The 15,459-nt window shown below is 32.3% G+C and overlaps 1 long non-coding RNA gene across 1 annotated transcript; it reads left to right on the top strand.

Moving 5' to 3' along the window:
* Positions 1-2,038: 2,038 nt before the first annotated feature.
* LOC108220023 (uncharacterized) lies at positions 2,039-14,614 on the top strand. The gene is made up of 4 exons (XR_001806648.2): positions 2,039-2,151; positions 2,976-3,088; positions 13,841-13,912; positions 14,351-14,614. It is a non-coding gene; the product is annotated as an uncharacterized LOC108220023 (long non-coding RNA).
* The last annotated feature ends 845 nt before the right edge of the window (positions 14,615-15,459 follow it).

Raw genomic sequence — 15,459 nt, 5'->3', positions numbered from 1 at the left:
GTAAATACTTATAATAATTATTCGTCTCCATCTCTAGGACTATTCATGTTTTAATCTGTCTTGTATCAGCACACAACTAAATACACCGAAACTAAGTTAAGAACGCATATTTATATATCATTTCCAATTTTATATATTTACATTCTTTTATTAGTTCGTTATAAGATCAAATCAATTTTCTTTATTATATGTTAGGTATTATCGCCGTTCATGATCACATCATTATAATTCATTATGGATTTGATTATATTAGGTCTAAAACTTGTATTAAATTCATTCAATAGAGTTATTTTATTCTCTTTTTAGTTAAAGTTTTATCGTCAAGATCATTTAATTTGAATGAGTTCATGTAACTTGATTAGTATTGATTTTTGTTTCACTACAAACACTTTATTTGATGAATTGTATATTCTGATATTTTCATTAAAACTAAAATTTAATATATCTATTTTTTCTTTCAATCAAATTCACTATTTACAATTTGTAATGATTGTATGATGACTTCTGATATAAGTTTTGTAAAAACTTGCACAAAATGTTAAATCTATTCTATTTATAAGTAAAAAACCAAGCGTAAACTACTTAAATGTTATACTAATTGTTAGATGAGGTGTGTCGAACAATCTTATTTATATTATTGAAATACTAGGGGAAAATAAATGTATTTTTAATTTCTACCAAAAAGTATTTAAATATGTATGCGAAAGTTGCTGTACAATGAATTTAATTTGCATTATAACAAATTAAGTTTTCCAGAAAAGCAATTAGAATTCTCCGCAGAAAATGTTTGAGACTTTAAAAAATAATATATATATATATATAGGCTAGTGATCAAATACAAATCATTCTTAAAATACAAACTAAGAACCTCCTATTTTACACTATCTACGCACCCCATTTGCATGACCCATCATCCAACCAGCTATCACGATCCCGACCACCACCCTGCCACCCCTCCACTCAGCCCCACTAATCGGCAAATTTGCTAATAAATTCGTTGGTCGCTGCTATATATTTTAGTGATATTCGCTTCAGAAATTAGTGATTACTGCTTTAGAGATTAGTGATTACTACTTCAGAAATTAGTGAAATAAAGAGAACAGAGAATAGAATCTGGACAGAATCTGGTGATTCACTATTTTTGATGATCGAATATATTGATGTTATTTGATGGTTGTAGCGGCTTTGGTAGTATATATTGGATGATTGTGATGATATATATAGATTGTATGTGTATATATAAGGTATATATACTAGCTTATAGCCCGTGCAAGGCACGGGTGCTTTTTAATTAATTATGAATTTTTAAATATATTTTAGATGGTGTTAAAAAATTTATTTACAAAGAATAAATTTTAATTTTCAATCAAATAAAATTTGAACTTATGACTTGTTTATAAGTTAGAACTGTTGTAAAAAGATATATTTTTTATATGATGTTCGTATAATTTAGAATTTTATCTTAAATTTTAGGTGAATTGAATCCAAAATATAAGTTTTTCATGATTTAACAGCTTTGAGTAACTTAATTATAAATATTTGTCTTTAATAAAAATAATATTCAATAGCATGATGTAATGAATATTTGTATATAATTTATATATATACTTGAATATAAATATTTTTTATGTTAAATTATTAACTTTTATATATAATATATACGTTAAAAGTTTGAATTTAAACATGATTAATATGTCTATATTGTTGAAGATAAATAAGATTATAACATTTTAATATGTACAAATAAATATGCCCAAAAATATATTCATTTTACGATGTTATATTGTAATTTAGGTAGAATTTTTTTTGTTCTATCTTAGACGTATAAGGCACACTATACAAATTTTGTAATATTAATTTTTGCGAATTTGGTTAGTAAGGAATAGTTTTCTAGGCCCGATAAATATATTTTGTTATTAATTAAGTAAAATTTATTATTATTCAGAATATATTTGCGTTTGTTTTTTTTGGTGAAAATTTATTTATGTTTGTTATTATTAAATGATGCCAATTAAGATACTAGTAAATAAAGAATTAAGACAGGAAGAGACACCGACCAAGCCGTAGTCCATACATTTCAAGTCTGAACCTTCTCCAAGTATCTGAATCACACCTATATCGGAAGGATCAGAATCATAATCAAACGAATGGGTTAGTCAAATCTGACTTGGTGTTATAGTTGTTGCTCCCGTGTAATCTATATCTATTAATTTTGGTTGCCAATTGTAGGGATTCAATGATTAATGATTTATATATCTTTATTGTTTCTCATGAATAGGAATAAGAGAAATGAAATGCTGAATCTTTTCTTGATGTGATTTTTAACCGGGATTGACATATTCTCATTCTGAATTAAAATATATGTCTAGGTTCAAGAATGTAAATGGGTTTTATAATTTGACAAATGCTGAGATTAAAGTGTTGTTTTTGGAGGCGATTGATATTAGAGGCAATTGATATTCAGGGGTGCATGTGTGTGATTGTTATATTTTTTTGTTGCTGATGTTTTAGATTTTCTGACCTGTGCATAGAAGTGTGTTGAGTTTTCCCCACATGTATATATGACCAGATATATATTGTATTTGGTTTTTCGAATAAGAAAAGTGAAGCCATAAGAATTAAATTTACATTATAAGTTAATCATGTAAAAGTAAGTTTAATTTAAACAATAATAACATAACATTGTAGGCAAGAGTGAAATACTGAAATTGGGGAGTAAAGGCAGTGTGAAGAGATAGGAGATCTGTTTATTGGTTATAATTGTCAGGTTTTGTATTTTAACTCTAAAGTAGGATTTGCCTAAATTAAATGAAATCGTGAATAATTATTTCATATTTTGAAAGCTATGTGTTATTATATGCTGGTGTTAAGCGGTGTTTGGGTGTATTATATTTATGTGAATTTTAAATTTAATATTTCTTTGCGTCATCTTTTGGAATTGACCTCTAAAAATAGATTGGTTGCATACAAATTAGGCCTCTGGAAGTGTGATTGGTGCTGATCTTTACCTTGTGACATTGCATAATAATTTTATTCTGCTGGGTGAAAAGAGCCCCTACACGCGAAGGTCAAAGAGATTTGCTCTAAGGTTAGTGATCATGTGTATATGTCATTAAGTGACCTGAGTTTTAAATATATAATAAGAAAAGTGAAGCCATAAGAAATAAATTTACATTATAAGTTAATCATGTAAAAGTAAGTTTAGTTTAAACAATAATAACATAACATTGTAGGCAAGAGTGAAATACTGAAATTGGGGAGTAAAGGCAGTGTGAAGAGATAGGAGATCTGTTTATTGGTTAGAATTGTCAGGTTTTGTATTTTAACTGTAAAGTAGGATTTGCCTAAAGTAAATGAAATCGTGAATAATTATTTCATATTTTGAAAGCTATGTGTTATTATATGCTGGTGTTAAGCGGTGTTTGGGTGTATTATATTTATGTGAATTTTAAATTTAATATTTCTTTGCGTCATCTTTTGGAATTGACCTCTAAAAATAGATTGGTTGCATACAAATTAGGTCTCTGGAAGTGTGATTGGTGCTGATCTTTACCTTGTGACATTGCATAATAATTTTATTCTGCTGGGTGAAAAGAGCCCCTACATGCGAAGGTCTAAATATAAATGATGGAATAGATTTAAATATTGTATTGTTGAGAGGAATGGTGAATATGGCTATGTCTTATAAGAGGCAAGTTATTAAAAGTTAAAAGTAATATATAATTCTATGGTAAAGAACTTTGTTGTCTGCATGATTTTAAATATTTGTCTAAAAATTTCTGGTAGGAAATATTTATTTTGTAATAAAAAAAAATCAAAAACACTTGAAAGACAGAATTTGTTTTGGATTCAGAAAAGGAATTAAAATGCAAGTAGATATCAGTTGCCTTATAGAACAGAATTTAATTTTGTTCTAATCTAACGGTGCTTATTTGTCAAATATACGATCCAACGGATGATAAGCTTTTAGACCAAAGGACCATGCGACCAAATTATCTCCCTTACGCTTATTATATATAAGTAGGTAATGTAGATGAGTGAGTAGTTTTTAGTTTGTATTTTAGCTTGGTTTGTATTGGAGTAGAACTATATATATATATATATATATATATATATATATATATATATATATATATATATATATATATAGACACACACACATACAATAATAAGCCAACATGTGTATAGTTTGTAGTCCAAAATTTTATTTATAATTTTTGTTTTGGTCCTCTCTTCTGCAACTACAAGTCTACAACATGTGGAGTTCTACTACTCTTACATTGTTAAACAGTTTCAAATACTAAAAACACTCGTGGTAATACGTTATCATATATATAATATTTCATAAAAGAAATTATAATGATGTTAAAAATACAATTATAAATATATAATTTTGAAAATCTTTTTTCAACAAGAACCTTCATATAATTTTTTTTTAACTCTAACATGCTCTATTTCAATACAAATAAGCCAACATGGGTATAATTTGTATTCCAAAATTTCAGTTATAATTTTTGGTTTGACACTCTCCCTCTGCAACTACAAGTTTAGAACATGTAGAGGTCTATTACTCTTACATTGTTAAACAGTTTCAAATACTAAAAACACTCATGATAATACGTTATCATATAATATTTCATAAAAGAAAATTATAATGATGTTAAAAATAAAATTATAAATATATAATTTTGATTATCTTTTTTTAACAAGAACCTTCATATAAATCTTTTTAACTCATGCTCTATTTCAATACAAACACGAATCATTACATAATTTTTTTTCATACATATGAAGATATACGAAATATGAAAAATCTGATTTAAAAGTAATTGAATTATAAATTAGGGCTTTTTTTATAACTGCCTAAGTTCTTGAAATTTTTTACAAAAATAACTTTCCATATTTATAAAAATACTATTTTTTATAAATTATTTACAAAAATACGACTTGCAACTTCTGCAACTTCATTTGCAAGAACATTTGACAACAGTTGCAACGACTTGCAACTTCGTTTGCAACACCATTTGCAACAGTTGCAAATGAGAAATTTCATTTGCAACTTATGCAACTTCGTTTGCAACACTATTTGCAACAGTTGCAAATGAGAAATTTCATTTGCAACTTATGCAACTTCATTTGCAACTTATGCAAACTGAGGTTGCAAATGAGGTTGCAGAAGTTGTAAGTCGTATTTTTGTAAATAATTTGGAAAAAAATTGTATTTTTTTAAAAAAAATAACTTGACAGTATTTTTGTAAATAATTTCTAAAAAGTTGGTATATTTATAAATATTCCTATAAATTATCACATATTAATAACAGTAAAATATTTATAAATAGATAATAAATTGTAAAATCTAAATTTTCGTGAGAAAATATAATCAGTTGGTTAATATAATTTAATTAAAATTCAATTCATTAATATTAAAATACTAATAAAATGATGTTAAAATTTAAATTACAAATAATAAATTACGAACTATATAACTGCCCGTGCGAAGCACGGTTAAAGGTTAGTATATATTTATAGACAAAAGTTTGGCACCTTAGAAACCCATTTATTTTAGAGTCGTTGGAGTCCTCTCTTATCACCGTTGGATCGTATCCTAATCCCACGGTTTGCAGTACACAAGCAGTTAATTTATTTTAATTTTTAAGAACTCAGTAGTAATTCCTAAACATACGTTCCTAAACAAACGTGCGTATCACAACTGCTACAACACGTGGATTGGCTCGACAGTTTCGATTTGTAAATTAATGGGGGCTGATACCCTTCTGCAACTTCTTTGTCCTGCAAAACAGAGCTCTGCTATATGGTATAAAACTCTACAAAACTACGGTCCAATTTTAGACGGCAAAACCTTTCCGCGTACAAAACATCACCGATGATGTGCAACGATATGCCCCTATTTTCAATTGCAGAATGACCTCCTTTCTTGTGCTTTCAATTGCAGAACATCATATGAAGACACAATGCAAAATAACAACTCCATTATTGCGAATAATTTATCAACAACATTTTGACACATAACATACAATCAAATTGGTGGAACATTGTGAAGACAAAATATCCTGCAAACATAGATTAATTAATTGATTCCCATGACCATGAGACACACATCCGATGAAAGTATGATAATTTATGATCCACAAGAAATTAACATACCTGCATCTTCTCATTTTTTAGACATGTTGTCGTATCTCGCAGAAACCGACACTGAAAAGAAAAAACTCACGCAAACGTTGCAGAACAAATGGCAGGATAATCTCTCCCCCACAAACTTAGCAACAAAAAAAAACTATTGCTACAATCTTAGAGTTCTGGATCAAGAAATATCTTACCATCTTAGAATTGAGCTGAAGATGTAGAGGTAATGGAGTGACTACTTTCTGGAAACAATCAACAGTGCTCATTTAAAGTAGTTCATTTGTGAACTTCTTTTGACTAAGGACAATACCCAAAAAATAATGTTGTGATCCTAGATCGTATGCCAAATTTGTCGTCCACGTGCTGTTTGATAGAGATGAAATGCTCCTCATTGTTACCCGTTATCATCATATAAATAGCTATGATGGTGATACTATGGTGATGCTTAGATATGAACAAGCTGTAATCTTTTTTGGAGTGAGTGAAACCTTGATTAAGCAACTCAGTTGTCAACTTACCAAACCAAACTCTGGAGGCCTGTCTTTTAAGCCATAGATGGATTTTATCAATCTGCAAACATATATAATTCATTAAATGGTCAAATCCATCATGAACTTTCATATGCACTTCCTCCATTAAATCTTCACGTTGAAAAGCATTATGTACATCTAATTGATGTAATTTCCAATATTTGCTTGCACCTAGAGAAATAATGCACCTAACAGTACTCATCTTTCCAACGTTTGCTTGCAGCTAGAGAAATAATGCACCTAATAGTACACATCTTGACAACTGGAGAGAAAACTTCATCAAATTCTACCCCATGCTTCTTGTTATAATCTTTTGCTACTAACCTAGCTTTGCACCTTTCAAGTGTGCCATCGGCCTTCAATTTCACTTTATATAACCATTTAGAAACTATAGCCTTTTTACGAGGTGGTAAAGGCACCAATTCCCAGATTTTGTTACCATGTAGAGCAGCTAATTCTTTTTCCATGGGCTCTTGCCATTCAGGAAGCTGAGCAGCCTCAAGGTAATATTTTGGTTCTTATATGAGACAGAGTTTAGTGATAGGAATCTTTGATGATGAAATCAGGTTACACCAATGTGTAGATAGGTCAATAACTGTATCATTGTTTGTGGGAAGGGAAGGATCTTCATGATGGACTGTTAATTAGGGAATAGAAGGTATGAAACTATCATCAAGGAATTGAGGCCGAGACTGATGAGATTGGAAGAGTATTTTGAAAGGAAATTGTGATTCATGAAAGGTCACATCTCTGGATAAAATGATGAAATGAGTTTGAAGGTTAAAAATTTTATAACCTTTGGTTGTGTTTGAATAACCTACAAACACTCGAGCAACTGCTCTAGGATCCATTTTTGTTATGAGCAACTGCTCTAGACACAAAACAAAGGTAACAATATGTTTTCAAATTACTGATCATCAACATTTTCATCGTAGAGTCTCAAATATGGTGTGAGATTATCAATAACTTTGTTAGGAGCACCTGCTCTTTGTCCATATAATTTTCATATTCAATGTGCACCTGGTGACAAGTAGAGTTTAAATATTCTAACATATGAGATTTCTTTTTTTTTTTTTTTTGTACTACACTTGTTCAACATTAGAAATCATACATATAACTTAGTATTTTTGAAAATAATATAAGGGTGTCAAGTTTGTTCCATATAATATTGTATGGGTTTTTTTAGAATCTTAACTGATATATACCCCTACGTTATCCTTTTACAGCCTTTATTAATGATTAGTCAGTGAAATTTAAACCCTCTTTGAGACCTCAGATTGACGTAGTGAAGTAAGATTACTAGACCCCATCACACTTCTATCAGGCCATGAAGGTCTTTTATGCACTATACGTAGTAAAAAAAAAAGAAGCTATTCTATTTTTTCAGATAGCATCGAAGCACTACAAGATTGCAAGTAACACCAGGCTATTTACAGGCAGTTTTATATGAAGGTCCGTAAGTTTGGACTCTTAACAAGGCCTTGGTCTAACAGAACCTTTAAAGAAGCTAAATAACTACGATCAACTTACTAATCCAGATACATTATGCGATTTTTTAAAGATCCCGGTCATAGATATCAAGAGGACAAAGAAGATTATTTAAAATGTAAACTTGGTAGCATTATGCCTTTCAGTATTGTTGGTTTTCAAGATACAAGAGGGAGAGAGATGTAATATATTAGGTGGAAGCTTATAGGAGAGACATGGAAACTTATTATTTTATTAATCAAAAAGGCTCTTTATATAAAGCTAACATCAAACAAATAAGCATGATTAGTGCCACTCATATAGCCTAATCAATTACAAATATTTCTCCCATCAATCAACATTAAAACAAAATCAACTAATTAATATTTCGGTTACAATTTTGAATCATAATTCCAACACTCCCTCTTGATTCGAAATTGTAATTTTTATTCGGAATTTGAAAATGACGATGTACTTCTCATCATCACCAAGCATGGAGCACTTCTCTCCACAACTGTGAAGCACTTCTCTTCACAAACGTGGTGCACTTCTCACCACAAACGTGGAGCACTTCTCTCCACAACCGTGAAGCACTTCTCTTCACAAACGTGGAGCACTTCTCTCCACAAACAATTTTCTTATCATTACCACACTCATCTTGGTGCCTCTTGTTATTTGATCCTCTTGACCCCCTTCATGTTCTTTCTCGGGAGGTTTGGTTGACTCGTCTTCAAAATCCCTTATTTCATTTAGTGTTGGATAGTATCCAAGAGGTTGCATCTCCCTCTCAGATTCAATCCTCCACCAGCTTGAACTTCTCATGGCGGAAGTGATGAACTCACATTGACAGATCCCTTAAGATCATTGAAGCTCTGATACCATTTGTTGGTTTTCAAGATACAAGAGGGAGAGGGATGTAATATATTAGGTGGAAGCTTATAGGAGAGACATGGAAACTTATTATTTTATTAATCAAAAAAGCTCTTTATACAGAGCTAACATCAAACAAATAAGCATGATTAGTGCCACTCATATAGCCTAATCAATTACAAATATTTCTCCAATCAATCAACATTAAAACAAAATCAACTAATTAATATTTCGGTTACAATTTTGAATCATAATTCCAACAAGTATGCATAGATGTATACGGAAAGTTAATAGAATGTATTTTAAAATGAAACTCTAATTCGATAAGTTTAAAGAAATTTCTAAAATATTTCAGTAACACCTAAAGAATATATCAGAAATGATGAAACAAATCGAGCATGGATGTTACAAGGTGATGACAATTGAAGAGGTAGTAGGTTGTCTCAAGGCTCACGCGGAAAGGATGAAGGGCAGGAACGAGAGCGTAGGTGGACAACTTCTCATGGCATCTCAGAATCAAAGAGTTAGAGGTGGTTATTCCCGTGACAAGAGTTGATAAAATGTTAAAACTGCAACTGTTGGAATTTAATCTTGAACTTACGATCTTATTTATTTATTGTTTAAATTATTAGTTAAGGCATAGAAATAGCTGCATGATAAATCAATTGATAGGTTGTTTGTTTTGAGGTTTTATCCTTAGGAAGTTTAGCTATATCTACTGCAGTATATTAGTAGTGTTTTGTTTCTTTTAGGATTAGTTGTGTGCAACGTATTTTTAGGAATGTGGCCTCTCGATTGTTATCTAACAAGCAAGAGTCTCTCTACATATATTAATGTTAGTATTCAGTGAATAATAAGCAAGTCTTCCGAGCTACAATGTTTAGCTTTTCGTTTCTCAGTTTATACTAAGCAATTTTTATATATATATTTATACATTAAATTAGTTTCTACACTTGGTATCAGAGCGAGGTCGCGTGTTCGATTCCCAAGGAAGGCATTCGTGCGTCGCAGGTGGGATGCCTGGTAGGCATGCTCTGTGTCCAGCATCTCCCTACACGAACACGGGCGCTTGCAACGTGCTATGTATAAGGAAATAAGGTAGCACCTTCTCTATAAGCTCATGCTTTTAGAGCAACTAGTAAGCGCCTGATCCTAACAATAACATCATGGGTCACTATGCTTCAGAATGTTGTAAACCACGACGGGAACGAGAGAAGAGACAAGAAGTGAACCTTCCACATATCGAGGATGATGAACTAGCCTTATTATAGACATAAGTGAGTGCAAGACGGGCAAATAAGAAGTCATAAAACCAATGTCCCAGACGGGCAAATAAAAGGTGCCAAACGGGTAAATAAGTATAGTGCCAGAAGGCAATGACGTGATTTGTCACATAGGCAAACAAGAGCCATATAGTCTCAGTTTAATAGCCATACAGGCTCAGATTAAAAGCCATACAGGCGGGAAGGATTGCCTGAGACAAGTTTAGATTAAGGGGGCTGGGAGATTGTCTGGAAATTAATCTAAAGTTGTTTATTGTTTTAAAGTTTTATCTTTCTTGTATTTAGTTGCTTCGTTTTATTTTGTAATCAGTTGGGTTGGTGTACTGCATATTTGAATTAGTTGCGGCATGTTTTATCTAGACGTGGAAGTAGGGAGTAGTTTTAAGAGATGCATATTTGATGTAGATGTTAGGAGTTGTCCCACATCGGTTGTGGGAGGGGCAGAAAACTAGAATATAAGCAGCCAGACCAACTCCAATAGAACGAGGCCTTTTGAGAGGTGCCCAAAAACAAAGCCGTGCGGGCTAGGCCCAAAGCGGACTCGTACTATTGTGGAGTTAGGATCGCTTAGCTGGCCCAATAGTAGAGTTATAATAGAAGTAGGGAGTTGTCTTTTGTTTTTCTGTTGAACTAGCTGAGAAGCTAATAGAAGTCAGCAATATGGATGAGATTTACTTTGTTAAATGAACTTTCTGATCTATGTCTGCTGCTGAAAAGATCCACATGCCAGTTTGTAAGGTAAATATGGTTTTCTCAACTTTTGCTCATTCCTAACTCTAGCAACATTGAATAAAATGATTGGGGTGGAGTCTTTATGAAATCCTATATTTTTTTATAATATTGTTATGTAAGCCATAGTAGCAACTGAGAGTATGAAAAGTAAATAATTGATACTAGGCATAGACTGTAGTGTTGATGTCTAAAAAAAGCAACAGAGATTTGTTATGTAAGACATAGTGGCATGAGAAATCCTGCCACCAGCCTTGCCAAAGCCCATGCCGTTCGAGCACATATAGGCTGATCTCCGACCAACCCCATGAAAAACTCAAAACGATGTGGACTGTTTTTTTCATTCTCAACCAAAGCCGATATATCTGTGTCACCAGCCTGCAACAATAATGTTCGTAAGGTGTGCAGTTCTGGTATAGAAGTTTTTTTTACTACAAGGTTTATACTTGCCTGAAGAATCTTAGTCCGCCAAAGCTTGTCAACACGGACCCCTCGCCTCTCAAACAAGCGTTTACAAACAGCTTGTCCTGGACGGCCTCCCATGTTGAAAATCATCATCCCCATAGGCTTGATCACAACAATTCCTTCCTCAACTGCTCTGGCAATCTAACCTAAGCCAAATTGATCCTCAACAAAACCCTGAATAAAAATGAAGAGAAGTACAGTAAAATCTCTATGCATTAATTTATGATATTGAGAGGACTGTAGCTTTGCAGACATCAGATACAAAAGAAAGACCATTTGAGGTCAGTAATTTTAAGTTTCACAAATATACTAACAGCCTCCATATCCTAATACTCTAGGTAATCACACTGCAGATCTACTGGTTACAGCTATAAGGATGACTCTATGCGCTTGTATGATATCAGAAATGCCAAGTAAATGTTTTAATTAAAACTAAAACATAATTGAATTAATATTTTGACATAGTGACTAACGATCCTCAGACTTCCTTATGTTTTTACACCATAATATTTACATAGAACTAATGCACGCGGGCGTTGATATGTTTGTGTTCATATGTTTTACTTCATTTATCCATAAGGTCATCAAGGCAATTAGGAGTAGTTTCTCTTGATGACTAGCTCTACTAAAAACCTTAGAGTGATAGGAGAAGCCACAAAATGGATCATGATCCAACTTTCCAAGGGCTGTTCTTGCATGATGCATCTCACTATCAGAATTAGTATACTCTGCCTAAAAAAAAATCTAATTGAGTCAGGATAATTCTGTTTTGATGATCATCCAATACCAAGCAAAAATCTCAGGTCTGAGTGCAAGTACATGAAAAACTGCATGCATGTTCAGCTAATAGTAGCTCTGTCTCGGATTTGCAATAGTGCTGAAATGTGCTGACATTATAATTGTAAAGGTAAATTTAAAAGAGCAATAAAGTATTTCGCGAAGCAAATATATAATCATGAATCCACAGTTTTTCCCTCCATTTCTTAATTTGTTGTATCTGAATAGTATAAATAAGTTCCCATTGTCTTTTCTCTATCAGTAGAATTATTACTGAGAGTGTAAACGAGTGCATATCAGTACCATATATGGCACACAAATGTGTAAAACTGTCATTTTGCTTTACTATTGATGCTGGTATACTAATGTCCGGAAGCATTATCAAAGTTTCTGCCGATAAATGCTGTCGACACTGTGTTATATTGTACGGATGTGTAGGCTGTGGAGGAACCGATCAAACCTGCCTTATACACTGTTTTAGAAAATGCCCTTTTATATGTTTCGGTATGTATACATCAATGTTTTTTTTGTTGCGAATTTGCTATAAATTGTTGTTAGAATTCAAACTCGTACTCCCTCCGTCCCCTTTTACATGTCCATTTTGACTTTTGACTGGTCAAATTGACTATATTTTGACTGAAATTTACATGTATCAGATGATTGAGAAAAATAATGAAAATTATACCATTAGAAAGTATATTTTATCTATTTTAATATGCAACTTTCAGATTTTAGAAATAATGTATAGATAATCTGTAATGTTTAGTCAAAAATTGGTCAGTTTGACTCCTCGAAAAGCAAAATGGACATGTAAAAAAGGAGGGAGGGAGTATTAATTATAATAACCAGGTGATCCTGAAATTATGGTAGGCTGCAAGAATATATGCAGAGAATAAGTGGTTGGCTATTAAGTAAGTGTTGGAGTTCAGCTTGTGTGTACCAGATAACATGGAAGACCATATTAGCAGCTGATATTAATGCAAATGTTATCCTGTTAAGCAAGTAGGACTTAAGTCATAAATAACAGCTGGGTGTGTATAAGATGTATAGATGTAGTAGTATCAACGGAAGAAAATAAAGCAGCTAGTTACAATGAAGACTTGAATGTATGGACTGTTATATGAGAGAGATCAAAGAAAGAAACATAGCTCCCGGATATAAGGTGGGATCTCTTTAACACAAGCTGGTGACAATCTGCAGCATTCTCCAGGTCATCAAAGATGGAGGCTGATAAAAGTCTAGAGCAGCAATAAATATGTGTTACAAGTTGTAATCTACTGTAACCTATATATAACGCTGCTAGAGGAAGAACAAATAACACACTGAGAAAAACTACAACAGCAGTTGTAGAGAGAAATTTAGAAGAGCTGAAGCTCTGAGTGAAAAGGCCGTGTGCTATCTCTGTGTAAGAACATATGAGTATTGTAGCTGCGTGTTACATTAATATACAATTAGTTGTGTGTTTGCATCTTAATATTATCAAAGTTTCGTTATAAGGTCCATACACGTTTCCAACAATTGTTACTCTAGATATTTATTAATATCTTATATATTTGTCAATATATATTGCAGGTGATCAGGAGGAAGTGTATGCTGTATTAAGTAAAGATCAGAAAGAAATGAAATTTTGAGTGTCGTGCACGGGTATGAATGGAATGATATTTTTTCCTAACTAATTTTGTATTTCTATATCTGTGAGAGTGCTCCTGATATTCAAGTTTGAGCATATATAGGAATCTTTGATTAAGGTGATTATAAGGAGGAGCCCGTGTCACTAATGTAGTAAATTGTAATTTCATGTTGCGGTTTATGTTGATGTATGTGCCCTTTCTAACTTGATTTGTGAAGGAGATTGTCAGCAGTCAAGTGTCACAAAACAACAAAACCATTCCATACAACTAAGTCTTTATTTTCTAAGCAATACAATTACACTTTATTTTTACATGGTTGAAAGGTGACACATACAAAGCTCCACAATATCATATAATTTGCAGCATTATTTGACTTATCCTGACGTAGTTTTGAGTCTGTGACCTGAATTCTTGTCATTGTCCTCTTTATGGTCACCCGTTGTTGCTGAAGAGATGTTTCAAGCTAAGGAGGAGAATAGATCAACAGGCTTGGAGTGAGCAGTGGGTTCAACCCAATTCCCACATCGAAAAGATAAAAAAGATTTGTCTTGAATATAAGCAGCCAAACAACTCCATTAGTATGAGGCCTTTTGGGAGGAGCCTGGAAACAAATCCGTGTGAGCTTGGCCACAGCTAACTTTAGCTTTTTGCTTGTATACAAATATTTGTTACAATGTTATTTGATGATATTATGATATTGCAGATTGATTTATTTGTTGGGGTGGTTTCTACTAGTTAAAATGTTTGTGAGGACAAGTATTAGGCCTATTTTGAATGCTATATATAAAAATGACAAGAGTATAGTACGTTCTTGAAATATATAGATTTAAATTTACGACGGAAATATTCCGTCACAAGTTTTAGTTTTTCTCCCAAACTTGCGAACAATGTTCATAGCAGATTCTGTCCGTAGTTACCTTATGGTTGAACTTATGACCGATATAAGGTTTAATTTCCGTCGTAAATCCGTGTGAGCTTGGCCACAGCTAACTTTAGCTTTTTGCTTGTATACAAATATTTGTTACAATGTTATTTGATGATATTATGATATTGCAGATTGATTTATTTGTTGGGGTGGTTTCTACTAGTTAAAATGTTTGTGAGGACAAGTATTAGGCCTATTTTGAATGCTATATATAAAAATGACAAGAGTATAGTACGTTCTTGAAATATATAGATTTAAATTTACGACGGAAATATTCCGTCACAAGTTTTAGTTTTTCTCCCAAACTTGCGAACAATGTTCATAGCAGATTCTGTTCGTAGTTACCTTATGGTTGAACTTATGACCGATATAAGGTTTAATTTCCGTCGTAAATACCCGATTTTGTTGTAGTGGATGTTATCACCACCGAAAGCCCAATGTATTTGTGTGTGTAAAAACTTGTAAAAATAAAAGAAACAAGAACAAAGGAGACTTTTATTGATTTTTCACCATCCGATACAACTCCAGAGAACACTATATATACTGATCACATTCATAACTGTAGGATATAACTATTCCTCTCATCTGACACTTCACCTTTCCATGAGTTTACAATAATTAGGACACATTATATT

Source organism: Daucus carota, chromosome 5, assembly GCF_001625215.2.
Source record: "Daucus carota subsp. sativus chromosome 5, DH1 v3.0, whole genome shotgun sequence".
In the NCBI taxonomy this organism is placed as follows: domain Eukaryota; kingdom Viridiplantae; phylum Streptophyta; class Magnoliopsida; order Apiales; family Apiaceae; genus Daucus; species Daucus carota.
Note: the sequence above shows the minus strand (reverse complement) of the source record. Positions and strands in the feature narration are given on the sequence as shown.